Source organism: Thamnophis sirtalis, unplaced genomic scaffold (genome assembly GCF_051295495.1).
Source record: "Thamnophis sirtalis isolate CommonGarterSnake01/CBP01778 unplaced genomic scaffold, rThaSir2_p1.2 scaffold_12, whole genome shotgun sequence".
NCBI lineage: Eukaryota > Metazoa > Chordata > Lepidosauria > Squamata > Natricidae > Thamnophis > Thamnophis sirtalis.
In genome coordinates this window covers 21,120,258-21,145,330 of record NW_028261392.1, presented here as the reverse complement: position 1 = coordinate 21,145,330, position 25,073 = coordinate 21,120,258, and the positions used below count along the sequence as shown (strand labels likewise).

The window sequence follows — 25,073 nt, the reverse complement described above, 5'->3', positions numbered from 1 at the left end:
GGAGTACATTCAACATGGCAGCCTCATGTAAGAGAAAGCAGGGTTGAAGAAAGGTTTAGTCAACTTCTGTTCCTCTGGGAATACTTATCTAACTTCAAAGGGCTTCCAGCCTCCAGGATATTATTTTATTTACTTAGTTTGTCAAACATGTACGAGATAACAGGTGTAAGTATGAACATGGACATGAATAAAGGAAATGAATATGAATAAATGGGGACAGTAGGACAGGGATGGTAGGCACGCTGGTGTCCTTATGCATACCCCCTTACAGATCTCTTAGGAATGTTGTGAGGTCCATAGTGGACAGTTTAAGGTTGAAGCTCTGAGGGTTTGAGGATCTTATGACAGAGTCAGGTAGAGCATCCTAGGCGTTGACCATTCTGTGGCTGAAGTCATATTTTCTGCAATCAAGTTTGGAGCGGTTTACTTTGAGTTTGTATCTATTATTTGCCCGTCTATTATTGCAGTTGAAGCTGAAGTAGTCATTGACAGGTAGGACATTGTAGCAGACAATTCTGTGTACTATGCTTAGGTCGGACTTAGGCGGCATAGTTCAAGGTTGTCTAAGCCCAAAATTTCAAGCCTGGTGGCATAAGGTATTCTATTGTGAGCAGAAGAGTGGAGTATTCTTCTCGTGAAATACCTCTGGACCTGCTCAATTGTATTAATGTCCAATATACAGTGTGGCAGATGAGCTGTATTCAAGGATTGGTCTGGCAAAGGTTTTGTATGCCCTAGTTAGCAGTACAATGTTATCGGAGAAGAAGTTTTGCAAAATTAGGTTAACAACTCTTAATGCCATTTTGGCAATGCTGTTACAGTGAGCTCTGGGGCTTAGATCATTAGACATGAATACTCCTAGGTCCTTGACACAGTGAGGATATCATAGTTTATTCCATTTGTGTTGTGCATTGCATGTATCGCTTTGCATGGTGGGTGGAGGAGAATATGTTGTGTTGTGTATATTCTGTTGCTCAGTATGTTCTGTTTTGTGTAACCTGTGTTGTACAATGAATATGTGTGTTGCATGAATATTTTGCTGCATATATAGGCATCTTCATGAGGAGGTTGCATGCATTATATTGTATGTGTAGTATTTTTCATGTATTCTACCACCCAACTTAATTTAAAAAGACTCCCTGCTATATTTGTATTACTTATAGTTATATTTATATTAGTTATAGTTACACATATATTACTTATAATTGTACTTCTATTCAAATACATTTCAATCTTTGCTATTTTTCATGTAATACTATGGGTCTTCTGTTTCTTTCTTTACATATTATGCCATGGGGGTGAAACTTGCAGTGTCTTGTTGCTGTCACATGATGTATCGTGATGTTTTTTCCCTTCACAGAACTGGGATGAGTGTGGCCTGTGCGTGATACGTCTGGCTTGTGCGCTGCCAGTTTGCCACACCTGCATTCTGCTAAGCTGGGTATTTTAAATGAAGTTGAACCTGAATGGCTTGGTTTGCACATAGTACTATGTTATACTCCTCGGGGTCTTATTTTATTCATTTATTCGTTTATTGGTCCCCTCCTACAAATAATTCAATGCTACAAACATGTCCAACGCACCTTCCTCCTCCTACTTTCCCACAACAACAATCCTCTGAGGTGGGTTGAACTGAGTAAAAGTGATTGGCCCAAAGTTGTCCAGCTGGCTTTCATGACTCATGATCTCCTGCTTTCTAGCCGATGCAGTAGATCAAACCAGCTTTTGTCTTACATCATGGTAAGTAAAATGGAACAAAAGTAAGATGTGAGAAGGTAGCTATTGGATCGGTTTGATGAATCAATAGGAATAACACTTATATAGTGCTTTACAGCCTTCTCTAATTGGTTTACAGAGTCAGTTAATCACCCCCAACAATCTGGGTCCAAACCTGTATAAGATGAATGCAAGGTGAGCAACATTTGTGCATTGTGGATGAGAGAACACTTCATATTCTTTGCTAGAAAAAAGGTTGGAGCATGAAGGATGATGGGCCATGTGACACCCATAGAGCAGCCAACATTCAGCTATAGTATTGACTGATTATTGTTGACTCTTAGAAACCATACATAAAGTTCATGATGATCGGTTTCTAACCTTGTATACGTCCACTTACACAATAAGCCCACTTAATGTTTTCCTTGTATCAAAATAGAGGAACATATTTAATAATTTTCCAACTTATTGAATTCAGTTATTAAAATTATAGTCCTTTGTGATTTTAAACTTGTTTTTTGTGTGCCCGGTTCTCAGAAAATACTTGGGCAAGTAACTACAGTTTTCAGGCAAGGTGTGAAATCCCAAAGCACTCCTGGCCTGCTCTCGAGTTGCCATAGGCAGGAGGGGGAAGCTGCCATGACCAGAAGCACACTCCAGGCACACCTTTCTCCAGATTGTATCCCAGGTTACTAGAGCCAGCTGGAGAGGTGGGGTTTCTACAGCCCAAGAAAGTACTCCATTGGAGAATGTGATTTATGATACACTCTGGGAGGAGAGGGGGAACAGGGTCATGGTTAGGCCATAAATCACACGGGGCAGAGCTAACTCCATTCAGGAACTGCTGACATGTTGCTCCTAATAAATTACTGGATTTCCTTTGAAGCTTGGCTCAAGGCTCATGGATTAATTAGGGCTTCTGTTGGAACCCTGACAAAAGGTTTTTCAGCAGTGGCTTGCCATTTCCATTTTTCTGGGGTTGACAGAAAATAATTGGCCCAAAGTAACCCAACTGGTTGTGCCCAAAGCTCAACTAGATCTCAAATTCTCCTGCTTTCTAGCCTAATACCATAACCATTATATAAAGCTTTAATTTTAAACTAGGGTTTGCTAAGACTTCTCTTCCCTGCTGTTCTGCTCTGTTCTGCTCTGCTCTGCTCTGCTCTCCTCTATTCTATTCTATTCAATTCTATTCTCCAAAGAAACTACTCACTATCACACAGTGTTACTTTAAGATTTTCTCTTTATTATATTAGGAATACACAGGTCTCTGAAAAACTGAAGGTAATATATTTTGTGTAGTCGTACATTATCTTTACCACAGCCCTACATAGATCGTTTAATATTTATATCTCTGCTCTGAGTTTTATATTGATTTAAATTTACAATTGCTCTAAGTAGTGACTACTCACAGACAAAACACTGAGCTGTGATTTCCTTAGTTTAGTTTATTGAATTGGGTGCACCCAATCTTTTTTTAAAATAAAACAAGGTGTGTATGTCATATTGTTGCACATAATTTACCTAGGCAGTTGTATTAACAACATACCTAGTAAATAAAACATGATAGTAACAAATGTTTTAATACTACGTATCAAAGTAGCATTCAAAAAACCCAATTGTTCTGAAATACAAATATTTAAGTCCTAAACAAACATTTGCACATTCTCAGATATCCTTTCCTCCTCTTTTAAAGTTTCAAGCTCCTATCAAAAAACTAATTATCTAATTGAATAGATTTTACTCTGTATTTCCATCTATAAGGCTACCCAGTTTTAGCATCATAATAGGACAGATAGTTAGGGCTTAGCCTTTCACACAAAACTCTTCATTAAAACTTTTAGAATATTTCATACTCCTACTCTTTGAGTGTAAAATCAGAGATAAACAGTTATCAGGCATTCAAAATGCTACTGTTAACTATTTTGAATTATCATTGATTTCAATGGAAGACATTTAAGTATGTCCATGAATCCTTCTATAGGAGTATGGGAATACATGGGAGTAAGTGCAGCTTCATTTAGATTGGATATCATTCATTTTTGAAAGAAAAGAGAACCAGACAATGCCGGCTGTTTGCATTGGTCTGTAGGACAAGAATATCTCAAAAAGTGCTCACATAGATAAAAGCCATCCCAAGGCTTAGGATCAGTAGATGCTTTCCAATTGTCTGTTTCTTTGCTTTTTCTTAGTGCTGCTGTTACACCTGAGATATTCTTTTAAAAGCTTGTTTTTTTGGCAGAGTTTTATATTATTTTCACTATACATCCTCTGAAAATCTTTTGTGGTCTGTTTGCTAGACTTCTAATAATAAATGAATAAATAAATATTTTCTCCTTACTTGAGACAAATTGATCCCTTCCAAAAAACGACTCTCTTTTTCTGTTACAGAAACATCAGAATACCCCTGACTGAGTCCCCTCCATACAAATAATCTATGTGGCAGATGAATCCTCCATATTTCTCTGCTCCTGACTTGAAATGATTCTATCTTAAGAGCCAGAATGGGGTCATGGTTTAGGTCAGTGTTTCTCAACCTTGGCAACTTGAAGATGTTCGGACTTCAACTCCCAGAATTCCCCAGCCAGCATTCGCTGGCTGGGGAATTCTGGGAGTTGAAGTCCGGACATCTTCAAGTTGCCAAGGTTGAGAAACACTGGTTTAGGTGCTGGACTAGCTTTTTAGACATGAAAGCCAACTGGATGACTTTGAGCCAATGACTCTTTCTTGGCCCTAGACTTGAGCATTGAAAACAATCCCAAGGGAAGATAATGTCAAAGCACTTCTGTGATGAAAACTCCATAGACCTGTCCATACAATGAACATGACTGTCTTTCGCAAGGGAAAAGGTGGGAATGTAGACTGCAGAAGTCTAAACGTTTCCCTTTACTTTTAGTCTCAGTACATGTACTGCAGAACAATCTTCAACATCACCCATCTTTTCTACTAAAAGGCCACATAAAAGCAATTAAAAAAAAAGTATTAAAAAAAATTAAAACACAAGACAGAACGACTTAAAAACAGAAACACAACATGCACTCAGTTTTAATGGGGCTGAAGTTCAGTCAAGATCAACAGCCCTAGGCCTGCTGGAACAGCCAGGTCTTAACAGACTTACGGAAGGCCAGGAGAGTGGGGAGGGTCCAGATCTCAGGTGGTTCCAAAGGGCCGGGGCAGTAACAGAGAAGGCTCTCCCCGAGGAGCCGCCAGACAGCACTGCGTAGCCGATGGTACCCGGAGAAGGCCCGCCCTCAATGCAAATCAACGCCTTCTCTTTGTAATGTCTTCTTCTGAATATGATATAGATCATATTCCAACTTCAGCTGCCAAACACATACATGCAGACAATTTTCAGATTTGTTCATGTGTCCTTACTTTGGGCTTCCTAATATAGGCATCTCTTTCCTATTGAATTAAGCCAATTTGCAGACTGAATGAACTCCAATCATCTTAAAATTGAACATAAATAAGAGAGAACTGGACATCTTATTTCTCCCCTTCCTATTTCTCACTATGATTTCCAAAGTCACCATTTAGGGGTTTTTCCAATTATCTAAGGCCCAACCTTTCATTTAAAATAATAAAGCCTCTTCAAATATGCAATTTTTATTTATTGAATGCTTGTGGAGTCTGTCCACTTCTCATTATAGCAATAGCAATAGCAATAGCAGTTAGACTTATATACCGCTTTATAGGGCTTTCAGCCCTCTCTAAGCGGTTTACAGAGTCAGCATATTGCCCCCAACAACAATCCAGATCCTCATTTTACCCACCTCGGAAGGATGGAAGGCTGAGTCAACCCTGAGCTGGTGAGATTTGAACAGCCGAACTGCAGAACTGCAGTCAGCTGAAGTAGCCTGCAGTGCTGCATTTAACCACTGCGCCACCATTATTTGTCTCATGCCTTGATTGTGTCATGCCTTGGTTATTGTAGCATTGGTTGGAATCTTCCTCACAATGAGTTCATTGAATCCAAAAGACGAAGATACCTTGGAACAGTCAATGTTGGTTTTCAATGTAGATTCCACAGATTCCTTTGAATCCGGAATGCAGAACAGCCATGGTGGCGCAGTGGTTAGAGTGCAGTACTGCAGGCTACTTCTGCTGATCACTGGCTGCCTGCAGTTTGGCAGATCGAATCTTACCAGGCTCAAGGTTGACTCAGTCCTCCATCCTTCCAAGGTCGGTAAAATGAAGACCCAGATTGTTGGGGGCAATATGCTGACTCTGTAAACGGCTTAGAGAGGGATGTCAAGCACTATGAAGTGGTATATAAATCTACATGCTATTGCTATCCTGGTAGATTCAAGAGCTTTCCCCTTCATCCTCGAAGCTATTGCAGTGAATTCCTTTAAGGTAAAGGCAAAGGTTCCCCTTGCACATATGTGCTAGTCGTTCCTGACTCTAGGGGGTGGTACTCCTTTCCATTTCAAAGCTGAAGAGCCAGCTCTATCCGAAGATGTCTCTGTAGTCATGTGACCAGCATGACTAAATCCTGAAGGCACATGGAACGCTGTTACCTTCCCACCAAACGTGGTTCCTATTTTTCTACTTGCATTTTTTACATGCTTTCGAACTGCTAGGTTGGCAGAAGCTGGGACAAGTAACGGGAGCTCACTCCATTACATGGCACTAGGCATTCAAACTGCTGAACTGCCAATGTTCTGATCGACAAGCTCAGCTTCTTACCCACTGAGCCACCGTGTCCCTGAATTCCTTTATACCTAGATAAATAAACAACCAGCTTTTTCTTCCCTTTAATCAGATGTCCTTCCTTGCTGAATATCTGGCCTAGGATTAAATTTGAACAGTGAATGAATACTAATGTATTTTAGACTAATTCTGATTTTCAGCAATTTAATTTTTCATGATAAGGAAAAAAATCTAATTAGTTTTCTTTGCCTCCCTCTTTTACTTCTGGCTTCTAAGGTCTTTCAAATCTCCTGCTGTTGTTTCTTTTGGTCATATCTATGCTGCTAAATTCCTTGTGCCAGCTTCTGTTGTCTGAACTATAGATAATTTATAAATCCATGTCTCTAAAACACTAGTCCCAGAAGACATCTTTAATAATACTTAACTTTTACTCCTTTCATTATCAACCATTTATTGGCTCAATCCTAAGGGGGACCTCAGCTCTTGCTAGGCAAACTGAAGGGTATTTGGTAAACAAGTTGATCAAATGCCTTTTGAAAGTCCAAAAAATGATTGTATGCTAGATCAGCTATTTTAAGTACCTCAGAGAATGCTAAAATGTTATCGAGATAGGTCATACTGTGCAGAAGCCATGCTGATTCACCTTTAGTAGGATTTATTCAAAGACCTAATGATTTATCTTTAACAACATTCCACTAAATTTCCCTGAAGGAGCATTAAGGTAACCAACTTGTAATTTCCTGGAAATAGTACCAATAATGGGATCCAAGAACTAGGAAAGTTTTAAAAGATATAGCAAACTCTTTATCCTTTATCCTTTCCTGGATTCCAGTAGCGTTTTTGTGTGTGTGTTTTTGTGTGTTTCTGTGTGTGTGTGTGTGTGTGTGTGTGTGTGTGCGCATGTCTATAAAAGGGAGATAGAGATAAAACAGACAGATCAAGGTGGAATAATTATTTATTTGGTAATTGGTAGAATCAAAATTCAATATAATTTAACAGAAATTAGAAAGGCATTTAACAATTGTCCCCAACATTCAGTGTAAAAAACATTCCTGGAAAGCTTATCTTTGACTCAGTTTTTCTTTAATGTTAATGTATATCTGTTTATTTTTACACCCAAGCTTGATTGTTTCTTTCCTGCCAAATCAGGCATCCATTGCCTTCTGCATTAGAAAACTTAAGTTACCCAGCATAATCAGTACAGGATATCCAGCAAGAGAATTTACAATAAGATAAACAATAAATGAATTTCTTTCCACATGGAGCTAAAGCCTGGAAACAATTCTTTTTAATTGGCTAGGCCAATAAAATAACTACTTCTACTAATGTTTTCTAGGCTGGATACCAGATTACATTAGCACTTCACTGCATAAAAGTTATTCAAGTATGTTGTATTTATATGTTTGTCTTTTCATTTCAAGAGTCATCAACATTATGCTGAGGGTGAGATTGTATACTGGTATTATATTAATGGATAGCCTGACCTATGAAGTGTTGTTCTACAGAAAATTTCAGTGAATGTTTCCATACAGAGACAAATCCACACAGTGAAAAATAGAATTTTACATGCTCGGAGGGCTGGAATTCCTGGGACTGATTAGAAATTGCAAGAAATGGTTTCCAGGCTCACATATTTATTACATATGCATGATAGCCTTTGCTTCAGCAGCCTAGAAAAAGGCTGCCTCAGATAAAATCAGTTACTGCTTCCAGTCTTCCAGGAAGATCTTCTGTTTATTCCGCTGATGAGATCTCAATTTTCCAGAAAGGCACAATTGATGTATCAGACACATTGATAAGGAGTGCCTTCCATCTGAACATACAATTGTACATAACAGAGCATGGTAAGAGCCATGGGCTGAATGAAATTGGATATAGCAGTGACCTCATTATAACTGAATGTCATTTGCAGGCTGCAAGCGTGGGCTTTTTGTATTTTTAAATTTGCTGGTACTTGTGGCTTGTTCGATAAGGAAGGTACATTGGTGTTTATTATTTTTAACCTCTGTCTAGCTATCTGTTGCATACAGGTGCTTTGCAAATCTCCAACAGGGCCCTGTGAACTGTTTAAGCAAATCCATGTTTTGGAAGGCCCAGGCAGCTGTTTTTTAAATATTGTTTCTGGTGGTCAAAGTGTGCCTATACAGACAATGCTTCAAAAGGGTGCCAGCAAAATACAATGGCAAATACAATGTTTATGCACATTCAGCTGGAAACAGCTTTTGAAACAACTGTGTGAACATCAAAACTTCAATGCTTTGGTGATACTTCACCTCAACTACTAAAATGACATTTTTGAATCAACATTTATCTGGTTGTTGCATGCATGTATTTTGCTGTATGCTATTTTGCTGTATGTATTTTGTATTTTGTATTGTATTTGTATTTTGTATTTTGCTGTATGCTATTTTGTACAAGTAGTGGGCTTTGGAACACTTTGGTTTGCATGTCTACGTGCCATATCAATACACAGCATTTCCCACAGGCTCTCAAACAGTGGTGAAATTCATTTTTTTTACTACCAGTTCTGTGGGCATGACTTGGTGGGCGTGGCAGGGGAAGGATACTGCAAAATCTCCATTCCCTCCCCACTCCCGGGAGAAGGATATTGTAAAATCTCCATTCCCTCCCCACTCCGGGGAGAAGGATATTGCAAAATCTCCATTTTCTCCCCACTCCAGGGAGAAGGATATTGCAAAATCTCTATTCTCTCTCGCACTCTGGGGCCAGCCAGGGGTGGTATTTTCCGGTTTTCCGAACTACTCAAAATTTCTGCTACCAGTTCTCCAGACCTTGTCAGAACCTGCTGAATTTCACCCTGCTCTCAAAGTATGTACTACAATGACCAGAATCCCCATCCTGCAGGGTCCTGTGCTCATCCCCCCAAAAATGGGAAATGCCAGGTTGGAAAAGCTGCTGCACAAGCAATCCAGAACTGAGAAGGCGAGTAATGGAAATACCTGGATGAAATAACCTACCAGCTCCTCCTTATGAATTTATCACCAGCAGATCCCATGATGAATCACAGATCTGGACATAAGGTTAATGGAATAGTTTCAGGTTTAAATAGCCTGCCTGCCTGAATTCTGTTCTATATTCATGAACATACAAAAGTTGCCCTGACTGGTTTGGTACTGAATTATTCATTTAACTATTAAGGATACATATTGCTAGGTGGTTGACCTTTATGCCTCGACATATGGAACATAACCTTTGTGTTGGTGTACTTTTCATTAAGGGAGAAGATTGGCAGCCTATTATGAGGGAAAGGATATCTGGATGATGTGTGACAAAGTGAAGTACTAATTCAAATCGGGAAAATTAGCATGGAAAAATCAATGGGGTATATACTGTATTTTTTAAGAGAGAAATTCTAATTGATATTTCAGATTCCCTTGGAACTGAGAGTTATGGTATGCCATACGCAACAAAGGACAGTGATATAACAATGATGCAAACAATCAAATAAATATTAATAGAGTAACACAATTGTTTTTTTAAAAAATTGGGCCTTTAGGTGATGTACATATCCTTCATTGTTAAACCATAGCTTATGATATTGTATTGTGCAAACTCAGGCAAATTATTGTTTATAGGTTAAATAAATGATCAATATAAGGAGTATCTATGTTGATTTCTTCCAAAGAATTAATCTGAGCCACGGTTTTGAATCCATTTGGAAAACAGAATTAATTTTAGATACAGTATGCATCTGAATATCAAAATGCTCTGGTCTGATTTTCTGAATCAATTTGGAAAACATGCACGTACGTAAAAGTTCTTTGTGAAAGGTAAATTGATTTTGGAAGCATTGAATTCAAGATATGGTTTGAAAAGTTGATTCAAAATTGAAACTGAATCTCCATACTGAGGCTTTGCACAAGTTTAAGGAGTAAGCAAAGTCTGACTTAGAATGACAGTTGTATGTTTGAGTGTATATGATACATTATCTACATTATGAATAAATAGAATAAACAGTAAGCAGACTGAATTCATTGCTGAAAAATTCTATAATAGCAAATAAAATATTTCCATAGGTTAAATGGGCCTCTTTTTATAGCATTTATAGAGTGCCTTCATTATTAGTATAGGATAAAGCTAACAAAAGGACATGGTGGCTCAGTGGCTAAGACACTGACCTGGCGATCAGAAAGATGGGCAGTTCGACAGTTCAAATACCTAGCGCCGCATAATGAAGTGAGCTCCCATTACTAGTCCCAGCTTCTGTCAACCTAGCAGTTCGAAAGCATGTAAAATGCAAGTAGAAAAATAGGAACCACCTTTGGTGGGAAGGTAACAGCATTCTGTGCGCCTTCAGCATTTAGTCATACTGGCTACATGATCACGGAGATGTCTTCAGACAGTGTTGGCTCTTTAGCTTTGAAATGGAGATGAGCACCGCCCCCCAGAGTCGGGAACGACTAGCACGTATGTACAAGGGAAACCTTTACCTTTAAAGCTAGCAAAGCATACTATGCCTATATCCTCCATTACACACCAATGCACCAAACACGTTTCATACTGGATGAGATCATCTTATTATATGGACTGAGATGCTTCCACAGTGACAAAAGATGCTTCCTCTGTCCTCTCCTGCTAACTTCATAATGTTCCCCGAAGGTAAAAAAGTAATAGTTTAATATTTCAGAATCAAGGTTGTACGATGTGAGATACAATATTTCTTAAACTGAGATCAGCTTGCAAGAATCAGATAGATCTCTCTGTGTTAAAAGTCTGTAGAGATTCTCAGTCATCCAGGTCATGGTTGTCCCAAAGGTGCTTCTACAAGAAGCAACTGAACTTTCTTGTTTTTTATTTTGAAGACATTTCACTTCTCATTCAAGAAGCTTCTTCAGCTCAAGAAGCTTCTATCCAGTCAGAGCTGAAGAAGCTTCTTGGATGAGAAGCAAAATGTCTTCAAAAGAAAAAAAACAAGGAAAAGGCACCTTTGGGACATCTCTCCAAGTTGATGTCTTGGCAATCACCTTAAAACAATCTGACATTCCTTTCTCTTGGGATATTTCAATTTCCCACTCTAGGCCATATCCCTGGCATTTTCTGCTAATCCACTACCCAAATGCTAAAAAAACCATCCTTGCTTGGCTATTATTCTTGTTTGTTTGTTTTGAGGTCACCCAAGAATGGCCACGTGTTACCATTTGCTGAAGAACGGTACTATTTAATTTCTGTTTTACTTAAGGTGACCAGACGTCCCAATTTCAGCGGGATGGTCACGCTTTATAACAATTTGTCCCGTGTCCCGGGGCGTTTTAAAAAAGTCCCGGTTTTCTGGCTTCATGTTGAAAGCCCAGTGGATTTGCTTAAGAAATCCTAACCGGGGCAAGACAAAAGACACCCTGTCTAACCTCTCTCTCTCTATCTCAGTACTTTCATTGAAGATATTAAAACTTTAAAGCAAGAAAACGGACCCCCCCCCATGCCCCTTTTACCTCATTTTATAAGAAAAAATGACCTAGTACCATAGAGCTCCAGGAAATACATGGCTAGAGAGGTCGCGAGTGTTACTTCCTGGATTTTCCGGAGGGGAGGGGCACGGAGGTTGGAGGTCGGCTCATGTGAAAAAAATGGTGGCAAAGTTTCTTTGAAAAATATTTCCCTGACTAATTTCACCATTTCAATTTGCTCAGTTCTTTGTATTAACATCTACATCATTCTTGGTTGACTTGGAGTGCAAGCCTGCTGGTAAGTGAGCTGGGTTTTTTTCTTTTATTTTTTTAATGTATTTTAAAATAATATTTTATTTATTGTGCATAGGATTTTTTAAAATTCTGTGTGGATTCTTTTTTTAAATTGTCTTAGACTATTTAAAAAAAGATTCTATCCAAAATAAATTGAAGTGAAACCATATTTAAAAATTCTATGCACAATATATTTCGAAATATATTGTGCATAGAAAGAATAGTTTGAAATGTTTTACTTCAATTTATTCTGTGTGGATTCTTTTTTAAAATTGTCTTAGGCTATTTAAAAAAAAAGATTCTATCCAAAATACAAAATACCAGCTGCAGTTATTCACTTAAGAACTGTGGCAAGAAAGGTGGTATAATGGGCTTAGTGACCAAAGTTACAATGGCATTGAAAAAAGTGACTGATGACCATGTTCACACTTAGCAACCATTTTCACACTTAGCGACCGTTGCAGCATCCTCATGGTCACATGATCAAAATTTTGATGTTTGGCAACAGTTACAATTTATATTTGTAAATTGTAGTTATGTTGAAATAAAAAAAATATTACAATACTATTTTTGCGTTATATGAACATTTTTGTTGCTCCGTATAAAATTTTTAATCAAGCCCACCCCCGGCGCCGGTCAAAGGTGTCCCTCTTTACCAATCTGAAAATCTGGTCACCTTAGTTTTACTACTCCAGTGGAGAAAGCTGGAAAAGAGCATTTTTGCAAGTGCCCAAAGCTACTTTCAAGCTAGCTTCACACAGAAGTTTCTCTCAAGGTAAAGAAAGCAATCCTATGACTCTTTAAATTCCCCAAAGGACTTGTAAGCAGCCGCTTAGCTCAAATAGTCATACTCAGGACCAAATGGCATGTTCCTCTTAAGAAATCCATTTTGCAGGCTATGAATCGGGAAAGCATTTCAAGTGATTGTGGGTAGCTGGAAGGACTGTAAATAGACATGATTCTCACACTGTTTACTAGCAAAAGCTTCATTTTTCTTGTTACCCCTGCCCAGGCCATTTAACTTAAAACGATTCTTCTATTTTTGTTTGAAGACAGCAGATGCTCTGGTGGCCTCTCTATTAAGAACTAGGCACAGTGAGGGCAGAATTAGCATTCAAATACACACTGCTCTTATTCTGGGGTTTTCTAAAGAAGAAGAATCATGCCATTATTCCTTCACAGCTCAACATTCTCAAAGTGGGAGCGGAAAACATTTCCTAGTTCCCAGAAATTTCTGGAGCTGTGTTAGAATAGGGGGGGAAATATAGGTAGTGTAAACTTGTGGGCAAGTTTATTTTAGACCAGGCTTATATTTGGGGGGGGGGATAGATGTTGCTTTATAGCTACTAATCTGTCTTCTTGGATTCAACGCTCATGTCATTCTGACTTGGTACGAGAATATCCAAACAAGACTGCAAAGTTTTCCAGATTACTCCTTCCTACCACATCTTGTTCCAGCTTGAATTAATTTCCTCCAGCCAATTAACTTTTCTCATGCTGCATGGATCACTTACTGGAGAATTCTCATCTATTGTCCAGAACTGAGACAAACTCCTAGGGAGGCATCACAAAACAAGCCTTCCGTGATGCTTCATTTCAATGCATTTTAGCATTAATATCCCTAGGGCTCAAATGGGAAATGTGAGAGAGGATGGTAGCTTTGGGAATGCATATGTACTCTTCTGCACTTGTAGGTACTGGCTCAAAGGACGAGAAGAATGGCCACTGGATAATCAAAACAAAGTCATGCATGTGCTGCTAGCAAAATAAAACTTGAAAGAAAGGTTGGCTAAGTCGTTTATATTATATGAAGGGGACACGGCTTTGGACATGCCAGCTGCTTCAGCCATTGCATACTAAATGGCTCTGGGAGCACTTCAGAGTAAATTCAAGGGTGGCAAACTGCTATATTTGAGGAATGAAGGAGCTCTCTGGATAAGGAATGGGGGAGAGAGTAGAGTTAATTTTTTATGTATCCCAATCTGCCACTTAACCAGTAATTATTCATTAGGTTTTAGATTACTCTCTACAAAATTCTTTGGGTGGTGTAAAAAAAAAATCAAGCATTTTAAACCTAAAGACCCCAATAATGAGATTATTTATTTGATTGATGGTCTCCCTACCATGAGAAAAGCCCTGTTCTTAATGTCAGCTCTCCCATTGTTATAAAATTTAATGCAAAGATATTAAACTACTACCTAAAAATATGGGATGACTTTTTTCTTGTATCAATTGATGGTGTTCTTGGAACATGGTTGGATATCACAATAGAAACAGTACACATATTTCTCCTTTCAGGTAAGGATTGAGATGTTAAAAAATAATTAAGCCAGAGATTGAAAATCGGTGTGAATAATATTCAAACTGAACACAGGTTTGCGGTATAATCTTGCATTATTTCTCACAAAAAAGAATTTAATTTAGGTGAAATAGTATTACGATTTACGACTGTACAATCTACAGGAATCTAATAATTCATTAAGATGTATAGTCCTAATGATTTAAGTGATTGCTAAAAAAATATGTTAAATGTACTTATAATATACCCATATAATTTGCACTTGGATTATGATTATTGATGTATGTAGTACTTTTATTAAAACAACTAATCACCAGTATTGAACAAAAATCCTACTGGAATGTTTACTACTTGTTCCACTATAAATTTTAAACACTATACTTCTAGCAGATTTTCAAATCACACTATATATGTTTGTCAGACATATTTTCTGGACAATTTAAATATCCCACAGGCCTGACTGACAAAGATCAGTTACTAAGGAAACATCCCTGAGCAGTTCTCTGTCTACCATATAACCAAGAATGTTGTATCTTTTTGCCCTGTCCATACCCAAGGAATTTGATAACTTCCACATAGAACCCATAAAAGTGCAACTTCTCAAGGGGATATTACTCAAACTACAGTATCTGCTATTCTCAGTCAACCCTATGGGCAGAAATATTGCCTTTAACCGGTTGCTTTAGTTAAATGCCCTTGTGGAGTAAAATGAATTTTCAACTTTGAATTTTTCATGAAGCTTGTATTTCAAGAGAAATAGGCACCTAGCTATGATGGAATTGGCAAGAGTAATAGATGTCTGTATATCAGGGAATTTATTTCACATCCTAACTCTCAATATGAAATCAAAGGTAGACCTAAAGTCAATAAAAGCAGCATATAAAACAGTTCCTGCCCTTGCTATATATTTCTCTGCCAGATGTTGCAGGATAAAAAGATGATCTGGGGCGGGGGAAGTGATGAACCCTAAAGCTAGCCTGTTCCCCGCAAGAATTTGTTCTGTTCCCGATCTGTCCAACTACTTTGTAGTTAGTTTTTGGGTGCAGGTGTGTCCAATCTTGGCAATTTTAAGACTTGTGGATAACTTTAAGTTTTGCTGGCTGAGGAATTCTGGGAGTCCACAAGTCTTAAAGTTGCCAAAGTTGGAGACCCTTGTTTTGGTGTACAGTTTGCTGATGATACCTACAATAATAAACAGTTTGGACAATAATAAGCTGGAAAATTATTTCCGTCTTTTGATAAAGGCAGAAAGAGATTATTATTGATGTGCCTAATATTTGAGTTATTATTGATGTGCCCAATATTTTGGACCCATTGCAATCTAATTAATAAAACAGAAGAGAGAGGTTAATATTGGAGTCCTCCATTCTATCCAGTAAATAGTAAAAACAAAACAAAACTGGAAAATGAAAAAAAAGAAAGACCAATCACTTTTTATTTAGCCCTCAAACGAGCTGCACTGAAAATCTTTACTACTGAAAGTTCTGGAAGGATTATTATCCTCTTTGCTTTCCATTCCAGAAATTCCACTTGCTATGATAAATGCCAAATATGATATTGAAATGACTATCTTATAATAATTGGACTGACATTTCTTTTTGGCTGAATGAACATCAAAACCCCCCAAAATAAACAGTTTAAATTTCAAGTGTTTATGCTGCTCCCAGAGAGGGGACAAAAAAAAATCTCCTATACATTTTTTTCTGTGACAGCTGTTGCAGTGAAGACTAGTTTTCCTTGATATGGAATGTTGAGAAATAATAAATTATTTTTTGATAATGGTGATACATAAATGGGCCATTTCCTCCTGAAAATCTATATTTGATTCCAAAATTGTGTCCATCTGTAACACACTGCTTATCCAAATTTTCCAGCTGAGCAATTCTTGTTTCACATGAATCAATCCACAGATTTTTCAATATTTAGTCTAATTTGCTGGGGTTATTTTCTGCGTAAATTCAGTCATTCTGAAAGTTAGCAAATCATGGGATGGGAAAGGGCTCTGAAAGTGGCAATCTGTTGATTTTGGCACTTATTATAATAAATTAATAGGGTTAGAAGCAGTGGTGGGATTCAAATAATTTAACAACCGGTTCTCTGCCTTAATGACCAGTTGCGTAGGCATGGCTAGGTGGTCATGTGACTGGGTGGGTGTGGCCAACTCAATGTCACTCACGTCAATGGGCGCTTTGCATCAACTGTTACAATGTAATAAGTGTTAACTAGAGAGGCAGTTTCTATAAGCAAGACAATGAAGATTAGGCTAGAAACAACACCAGAATGTTTCCTTCCTGCTTTCCTTTACAGGGATCAGCCCTGTAAAGTGGAAAAAAACAAAAGGAGATTTCTTCTATCAACCGGTTCTCCGAAGTGCTTAGAAAGTTAACAACCGGTTCTCCCGGGTAGGTGCGAACTGGCTGAATCCCACAACTGGTTAGAAGGGACATTGGAGGTCTTCCCGTCCACCCTCTACCCAGGATAGCCATTCTTATTCTATCCTGGAGAAATGGTGGCCCAATCTTCTGTTGAAAATTTCCAGTGATGGAGCACCCACATCTTCAGGTTGCAAGATATTCCACAGATTAATTGTCCTCACTCTCAGGAAATTCCTGCTTAGTTCCAGGTTGGATCTCCATCTGAGGAGCTTCCACCCTTCCTTTTTGTCCTACCCTCAGGTTCTCTGGAGAATAAATTTACCCCCTCCACCCTGTGACAGCCTTTCAAGTATTGCAAAACAGTTATCATGTCACCTTTAATCCAGTGGTGGGATTCATTTTTTTTTACTACCGGTTCTGTGGGTGTGGTTTGGTGGGCGTGGCTTGGTGGGCACAGCAGGGGAAAGATACTGTAAAATCTCCATTCCCGCCCCACTGCAGGGAAAGGTTAGGGCAAAATTCCCATTCCCTCCCGATCAGCTTTGGGCAGTGGTGGGGTTCAAAAAATTTTAACTATCAGTTCTGTGGGTGTGCTTTGGTGAGCCTGGCTTGGTGGGTGTGGCAGGGGAAGGATACTGTAAAATCTCCATTCCCTACCCACTCCAAGGGAAGGTTATTGCAAAATCTTCACTTCCTCCCGATCAGCTGGGACTTGGGAGGCAGAGAATAGATGGGGGCGGGGCCAGTCAGAGGTGTAAATAAAGGGAGACTAGTATAGATCTATTTCAAGCTATTTAGCTCTCATCAGCTAGCCATACCCTTACTGGGATTAGAACCTGTGCTAGTCTCTCTTTATTTATTTATCAGCACAAATACAACACAAATGTAACAAAGGCAACAGTAAAAATATTGGGTTTCTGTCTGGATGGTCTCTTGATGAGCCGAAGGACAGAGAATGGAAGTAGTGATCTTCCTCCCATATTTGGGCATACCGGGGGTTGTAAATCTAAATAGATACCAAGCAACCAAGGCCTGCCATGCCCCAAACAGGTTCTCCCGGCAGCACCATAGGCGCCAATTTCTTGTTTTTTTCTTCTGCACATGCACAGAGCGGCCATGAGCAAACTGGCAGTAGCAACTGCCGGAACCCACTCCTGTCCTGCATCATGCAAAAAGTATATAAGGGGTTTCCCAACCATCTTCTGAAACACATTTTCCGTGTTAAGTTGCCTCCAGATTCTGCCCTTCCATATTTCACTCCTGTTGTTTGTATCTGTAATAAAGAACTCTACTGAGTTCAAATCCTTGACTTCCTATGAGAGCACTGGGCTCCAGGGAAAGAATTATGGCAGGAAGCAGGGACAATGGTTTGACAGCTTCTTTCTCAGAAAACAAAAGAAAGTTTTGAAGATATGGAGCAGAATGGTCTGCTTCAGCACTATAAGAACAATTATTGAGTGTCTGTGAGTAGGTTTGGTGCAAAAGTTTTGGTATTCCTGATCCATGGCAATAATTATTTCTCACTTCCTAAAGCCTTTTCACATCTCTCTTCTTTAGGCACTAGTTTGCTTTGCTGTTTTTTGTTCACTAAATAAACATGTCATGCAATGAACTCCATGTATTCCACAGCAAGCAACTGTGAGCAGCTTGGCTGGCTGAATATTTGTAACTTTCAGTTCCACCATATTACCTAACGCTGTATACAAATACACATACACAAACATAAAACAAACACAGATGTATATAACCATTTAAGACATGGTCAATTTAGGCTTCAGTGATAATGTAGCATTCCTTTTATCCTTGATTTAGTAATAAGCTGCTCAGCAGCTTCAATAGCAAAATATATTCATAATCATTATTATTCCTGACATGAATCTTTTTAAAACATTTTTTTTAATTCAAATTGCTACATGGCAGCACATAAGCCATGAATAATCTTCGCTGAGCGGCTCTGTGCTTCACAGGCCTTGGAAATTTTTGCAAAAGTGGACTTAAATCTACTTGGCAATGATCGGAACCATATGCTATAAATTCCTCTAATGCTGAGACTATAAATTTTGCTTTGTGAAGCTTGCTCCTACCTGTGTTTTACAGCTGCTTCTGCTCTTTTTTTTACCGTTCTCAGATATTACTGACATCGAGAAGGTGAAACAGTCACACATGCTGCCTGCTTTCCCTAATATCCAGAACAACTAAAAGAACTGTGAAGAAAGACTTCTCAGGAGGGGTTTGAGAAAATGTGTTTGAAAACAGAGCCCTAGCCTGCTTAGGGAAATTATCAGCAGAATGAAGAGGGAACTTGCGAAAAACAAGATTGAATGGTCTTATGATTTGCACAAGAGGTATATTAAAGTTTTAGGCCCATTACTCTCCAACATCTTCATCAATGATTTGGACAAGGGGATAGATAGGGAACTCATCAAATTTGCAGACGACACCAAGCTGGCAGGAATAGCCAACACACCAGAAGACAGGCTTAAGATACAGAAGGATCTTGACAGACTTGAACATTGGGTGCTATCTAACAAAATGAAATTCAGTGGTGAAAAAAGTAAGGTTCTCCATTTAGGCACGAAAAACAAAAATGCACAGGTACAATATGAGTGGTACTTTGCTCAATAGTAGTAAATGTGAGAGGGATCTCGGAGTCCTAGTGGGCAACCATTTAAATATGATCCAGCAGTGTGCAGCAGCCTCCAAAAAAGCCAACACAGTTCTAGGCTGCATAAACAGAGACAGAATCAAGATCACGTGAACTGTTAATACCACTTCATAATGCCTTGGTAAGGCAATACTTGGAATACTGCATCCAGTTTTGGTGACCACGATGTAAAAAAGATGTGGAGACCCTAGAAAGAGTGCAGAGAAGAGCAAAAAAGATGATTAGGGGACTGGAGGCTAAAACATATGAAGAATGGTTGTAGGAACTGGGTATGTCTAGTTTAATGAAAAGAAGGACTAGGGGAGACATGATAGCAGTGTTCCAATATCTTAGGGGCTGCCACAAAGAAGAGGGAGTCAAGATATTCTCCAAAGCACCTGAGGGCAGGACAAGAAACAATGGATGGAAACTAATCAAGGAGAGAACCAATCTAGAACTAAGGATAAATTTCCTGACAGTTAGAACAATTAAACAGTGGAACCACTTGCCTCCAGAAGCTGTAAATGCTCCAACACTGGAAGTTTTTAAAAAGAAATTGGATAACCATTTGTCTGAAGTAATATACAGTAGGGTATCTTGCCTAAGCAAGGTGTTGGACTAGAAGACCTCCAAGGTCCCTTCCAATTCTGTTATTCTATCCTATCCTATCCTATCCTATCCTATCCTATCCTATCCTATCCTATCCTATCCTATCCTATCCTATTCTGTTGCCAGTTTATAACAGATTTCCTAAGGATACTCTTACATAACTCGGACCCTTACTACCCTTCCGGCCTTCTGCAAAGCAGTTAAGACCTGGCTGTTCCGGCAGGCCTGGGGCTGTTGAACTATCCAGCCCCATTCGAGGTTACGGCTGTTGTAGAATTTTAAATTGTTGTTGTTGTTTTTTTGTTTTGTTTTTTTGTATCCCCTCCCTTTTTATTGTTAGCCGCCCTGAGTCTCTCGGGAATAGGGTGGCATACAAACTTAATCAAATCAAATCAAATCAAATCATGACACATCTAGACACAGGAAGTCATTTTTGGAAGGTAGGAACAAACAATTTTGTTCAGCAGTAAATGCCTCCCATTGCAAATGCAAAACTCAGGCACATGTTCCTACTTTGATTTTATCTTGTTCTTGTCTTTCTTTTATCACCTAAAGGGCACCATCTATTTTGTGGCCTAGCAATTCATTGCTTGCTTCTTAGAGCAAAAGAAACGATTCCCCTAATGGAATTAGTGGTTGCAATGGTCTCTAATATCTTTTAGAATTATCTGTAACAGTAATGCCATAATAATGTTATAGTTACAAAACTTGGGTTTTAAGTAGACGTTTGATACCAAGTAAATATCATCATCATCATCATCATCATCATCATCATCATCATCATCATCATCATCATCATCATCATCATCATCATCTTTCTCTGGTACTTTTCTCCATCTCATTCTTTACTCAGTGGCTTCAGCCCAGGGGCCAGGTTGCAATGATTCAGAACAGTCTGGTAAATTCCCCCAGCTCCTATGAAGTGGATAATTCTGCCATAATTTAATTTTCCCAACTGAGCTGATCTTTAGCTTTCCACTTACCAGTTCCACTATCAGCCTCTAAACTATCTGAAAATCAGACCCTGCTGTGGCTGTCTTTAAAACCATCATTAGCGTTTTCTAAATGCTGTGATATTTTGACTCAAATGGCAAACCAAAGCACTTCCAAGACTTTGTCAAACAATACAGGATACGAAAGAAGGAAACCGATAATTTGTTGCTCAGCATATTTGGGAGAATTCATAACAAGGCAGAGCCATTAAATTAATTCTAAAATACAGTCAAGATCCCAAAAAACATCATATGATATTAAATAGTCACCCCAAATCAGTTCCTTAAGAATAATGTTATTATAAGACACACTAAGGGGATTAAGATGGCTGGACATTTATGGAATATGGTCGCCCCCACAACAGACATGAATTCAATTGAATGGTAGAAATTAAGATTAAGATTAAGATTTAAGATTAAGATTAAGATTTAATTTATTTGTATGCCGCCCTTCTCCGGGAGGGACTCAGGGTGGCGAACAACTCAAAAGGGGAAAGGGGATACAAACACAATACACGTAATTAAAATACACAAGAGTCATACAGCCATACAAGTCGAGAGGGGAGGGGAACTCATCAACCCCAGGCCTGCCGGCAAAGCCAGGTTTTGACGGCTTTCCGGAAGGCCTGGAGAGGGGTGAGGGTCCGAGTTCATTCCAAAGGCCCGAGCTGCAACAGAGAAGGCCCTCCCCTGGGTGGTAGCCAGATAGCATTGGCTGGTAGACGGAACCCTGAGGAGGCCGACCCTGTGCGATCTAACGGGTCTGTGGGAGGTAATTGGCAGCAGGCGGTCTCTCAAGTACCCAGGTCCAATACCATGAAGGGCTTTATAAGTTACGACTAGCACTTTGAAGCGTATCCGGAGACCGATCGGTAACCAGTGCAGCTTGCGGAGGATAGGTGTAACGTGGGTGTACCGAGGTGCACCCACAATTGCTCGTGCGGCTGCATTCTGGATGAGTTGTAGTCTCCGAATACTCTTCAAAGGCTGCCCCATGTAGAAATACCATTCTTAGTATTTGGTGAGCTTGGTGAGGCAATTCTTGTGTTGTATAAGACTGGTGGTGCCATCTGTCCACCCTTTGCCACCAAATCTCCATGAGTAACTTTGAACCAGTTTCTCTCCCTCAGTTCAACTTACCTCACGGAGCTGCTCTCAGGAAAAAGTGGGAGGGAGTGCTGAAGATGATATCTTGAGCTTGTGGTGGAAAGACAGGATATAAACATACAGGTAGTCCAGAGGTGGGTTCCTACCAGTTCGCACCTATTCAGTAAAACCGGTTCATCAAATCTACTGAACCGGTTAGAAGAGGTTCCATCAGTGGACCTGGAAAGCAGGCCACACCTACAGAAGAGGTTCTAAAAAATTTTGAAACCCACCACTGGTGCTTGGTTATGATTATTCTACACTATCATGCTCATATTTATAAAACTCAGTGCCTCTGTGAAAGCTAAAGATGACTACTGCGTTTGTGGTACAATCAGAACATTGTGTGTGTTGAAGTTGTTTTAACGCAAACCAAATATGCCTTTTAAAAAACAAGTTTAAATCATATTCTTATGCATTCCAGTGCTGTGTGTGAGGTAATTTAAGGTGGTTCTGACAAGTGTCATCGGCATCTTCATATCCGGTCACATGGGCGGCAAGCCACTCCCATCCAGTCACATGGGTGGCAAGCCACTCCCACAAAGGAGACCACACCCACAGAGTAGGTTCGAACAATTTTTGAAACCCACCACTGAGGTAGTCCTATATTTACAGCTGTTCATTTAGTGACCAAACCTACAACAGCAAAGAAAAGGAACTTATGACCATTTTTCATACTTAGTGGGACTGATTGAGGTAGATTATAGAGGGGACACTGATGTATATCATTGGTGGCGCAGTGGTTAGGGTGCAGTACTGCAGGCCACTTCAGCTGACTGTTGTCTGCAGTTCAGCGGTTCTAATCTCACCGGCTCAAGGTTGACTCAGCCTTCCATCCTTCCAAGATGGGTGAAATGAGGACCCAGACTGTGGGGGCGATATGCTGACTCTGTAAACCGCTTAGAGAGAGCCCTATGAAGCGGTATATAAGTCTAACTGCTATTGCTATTGTTATATAAACTCACTTAACAATGCTTAGCAACATTGGGCTCAAGCTTCAGTGGCCACGTAAGTCGAGGACTACTTGTAAATAACTTTAAACAAAAGTGAACCAGAACCAGTTGATTAACCTAAAATTTCAAATGCAACTTCGTGATGGGAAACACAGATTTAGCATTCTGATGGCGGCAATGTACTTTATGTGGAGAACTGAACAGGCACAATCGACGTATGACCACAGTTGAGCCTAACATTTCCATTGTTAAGCGAGACGTCTGTAAAATGAGTTTCGCCTTTCTTGCCTGAGTTGTTGAGTGAATCGCTGCAGTTGACAAGTTAGTAACCCGGTTGTTAAGTGGACCTGGCTTCTCCATTGACTTTGCTTGTCGGAAGGCCGCAAAAGGGAATCACTTGACCTAGGGACACAGTGATGGTTATAAGTATGCACCCATAGCCAACCATCTGAATTTTGATCACATGGTCATGGGGATGCTGCAGAAGTTGTAACAGTGGAAAAAATGGTCATAAGTCACTTTTTTGAGTGTCGTTATAACTTTGAATGGTGACTAAATAAACCATTGTAAGTCAAAGATTATCTGTATATATGTTATAGGATGTGATACACCTTATAAAGAGACCAGGCCAGAGGTGGTGTTCAGCCAGTTCTGACAGGTTTGGGCGAATCGGTAGTGGAAATATTGAGTAGTTGAGAGAACTGGCAAATAGACTGGCTGTAAGTGTTCCAAATACCATGTAGAATCAAATCAGAATCGAAGGCAAAACTATGCTTAAAGTTCCAATTTAATAAAGCAGGCATATTGGCACATAGCTGTAAGGATCCCAACTCTGGAAGTTACATCAGAATCCCACCCATTTAAAAGTTCATGATCTTGTCCCCACACCCACAATCCATCACATGGTCCAATCTCCTTCTTCCACGCTGGCGTCCATGCCCAGCTTCTTCCGGTCAGGTGCACTGGTGTGGAGAACAAAGGATGACCTTGGCTTCTAGTGAAGAATGAAAAAAATACATTCCAAAATCCTACTCCTCCTAATCCCCCCTCCCATTGATTATACTTAAAGAAACAGCATAATGAAATAAGAAAAAGTGTGGCAGGCCAAAATTCTAAAAGGAATCTAAATGCAGGCCTGACACTGGCCCTGCCTTCACTGCCTCCCAGTCTCCCAGCTGATCAGCATGGTCAGGCTATTGCTGCCTCCCAGCCTCCCAGGCTGGGTCTTCTTTTGTTGCCCTGCACAGGAGAAAGGAGCTGGAAAGCAGATTAGTTGGATCAGGAGGGAACAGGGATTTTGCAGTATCCTTCCCCCAGGAGTGGGGAGGGAATGGGGATTTTGCAGTATCCTTTCCCCAGGAGTGAGGAGGGAACAGGGATTTTGCAGTATCTGTCCCCCAGGAGTGGGGAGGGAACGGGGATTTTGCAGTATCCTTCCCCCAGAAGTGGGGAAGGAACGGGGATTTTGCACTATCCTTCCCCTGCCACACCCACCAAGCCACACCCACAGAGCTGATAGTAAAAAAAAATTGAATGCCACTACTTGAGCAGGCCTTTGATCATCTTCTCATGCCACAATTTTTAGCATCACTGCCACAGATCAGTTTGATTTCAGGCATGTTCTTCTCATCAGGAAACTTAAATAATGTTCCAGACCAACTTTTCTTTTGGTTTAATTAATTAAAATTAATGCTCCGGTTATTTAACATATTAACAAAGGTTGCTGTACATGAAAAGTAATTGGCATAGGGAGGGGAGATTGACAATCACATACCAATGGCAAATTGTATTTAGTTATTGATTTCTCTCCCTCCTTCCCCTCCCCTTTCATTTACATACCATCAACATCAAAAACAATTTGGCGTGCAAGCCTTTCATAAATCACATACCGTACTTTGTAACCAATTGGTAAGTTGGGAGAGATGAATGACAAAATTCCCTCACCATTTCTCAAAGTTGGCTGGCTTATTATACTGTGATGAATGCA

At 39.6% G+C, this 25,073-nt stretch overlaps 1 long non-coding RNA gene across 2 annotated transcripts in view; it reads right to left on the bottom strand.

Annotated features, from left to right (window-relative positions):
• LOC148043268 (uncharacterized) overlaps positions 1–25,073 on the bottom strand; it is a 126,029-nt gene that overhangs the window by 17,861 nt on the left and 83,095 nt on the right. The window contains exon 3 of one of the 2 annotated variants that reach the window (XR_015698177.1): positions 23,881–24,080. The exons of the other annotated variant lie outside the window; for it this stretch is intronic. This is a non-coding gene — a long non-coding RNA (uncharacterized LOC148043268). Of the gene's footprint in view, positions 1–23,880; positions 24,081–25,073 lie in introns of those variants that run through there. 2 annotated transcript variants of the gene reach the window in all.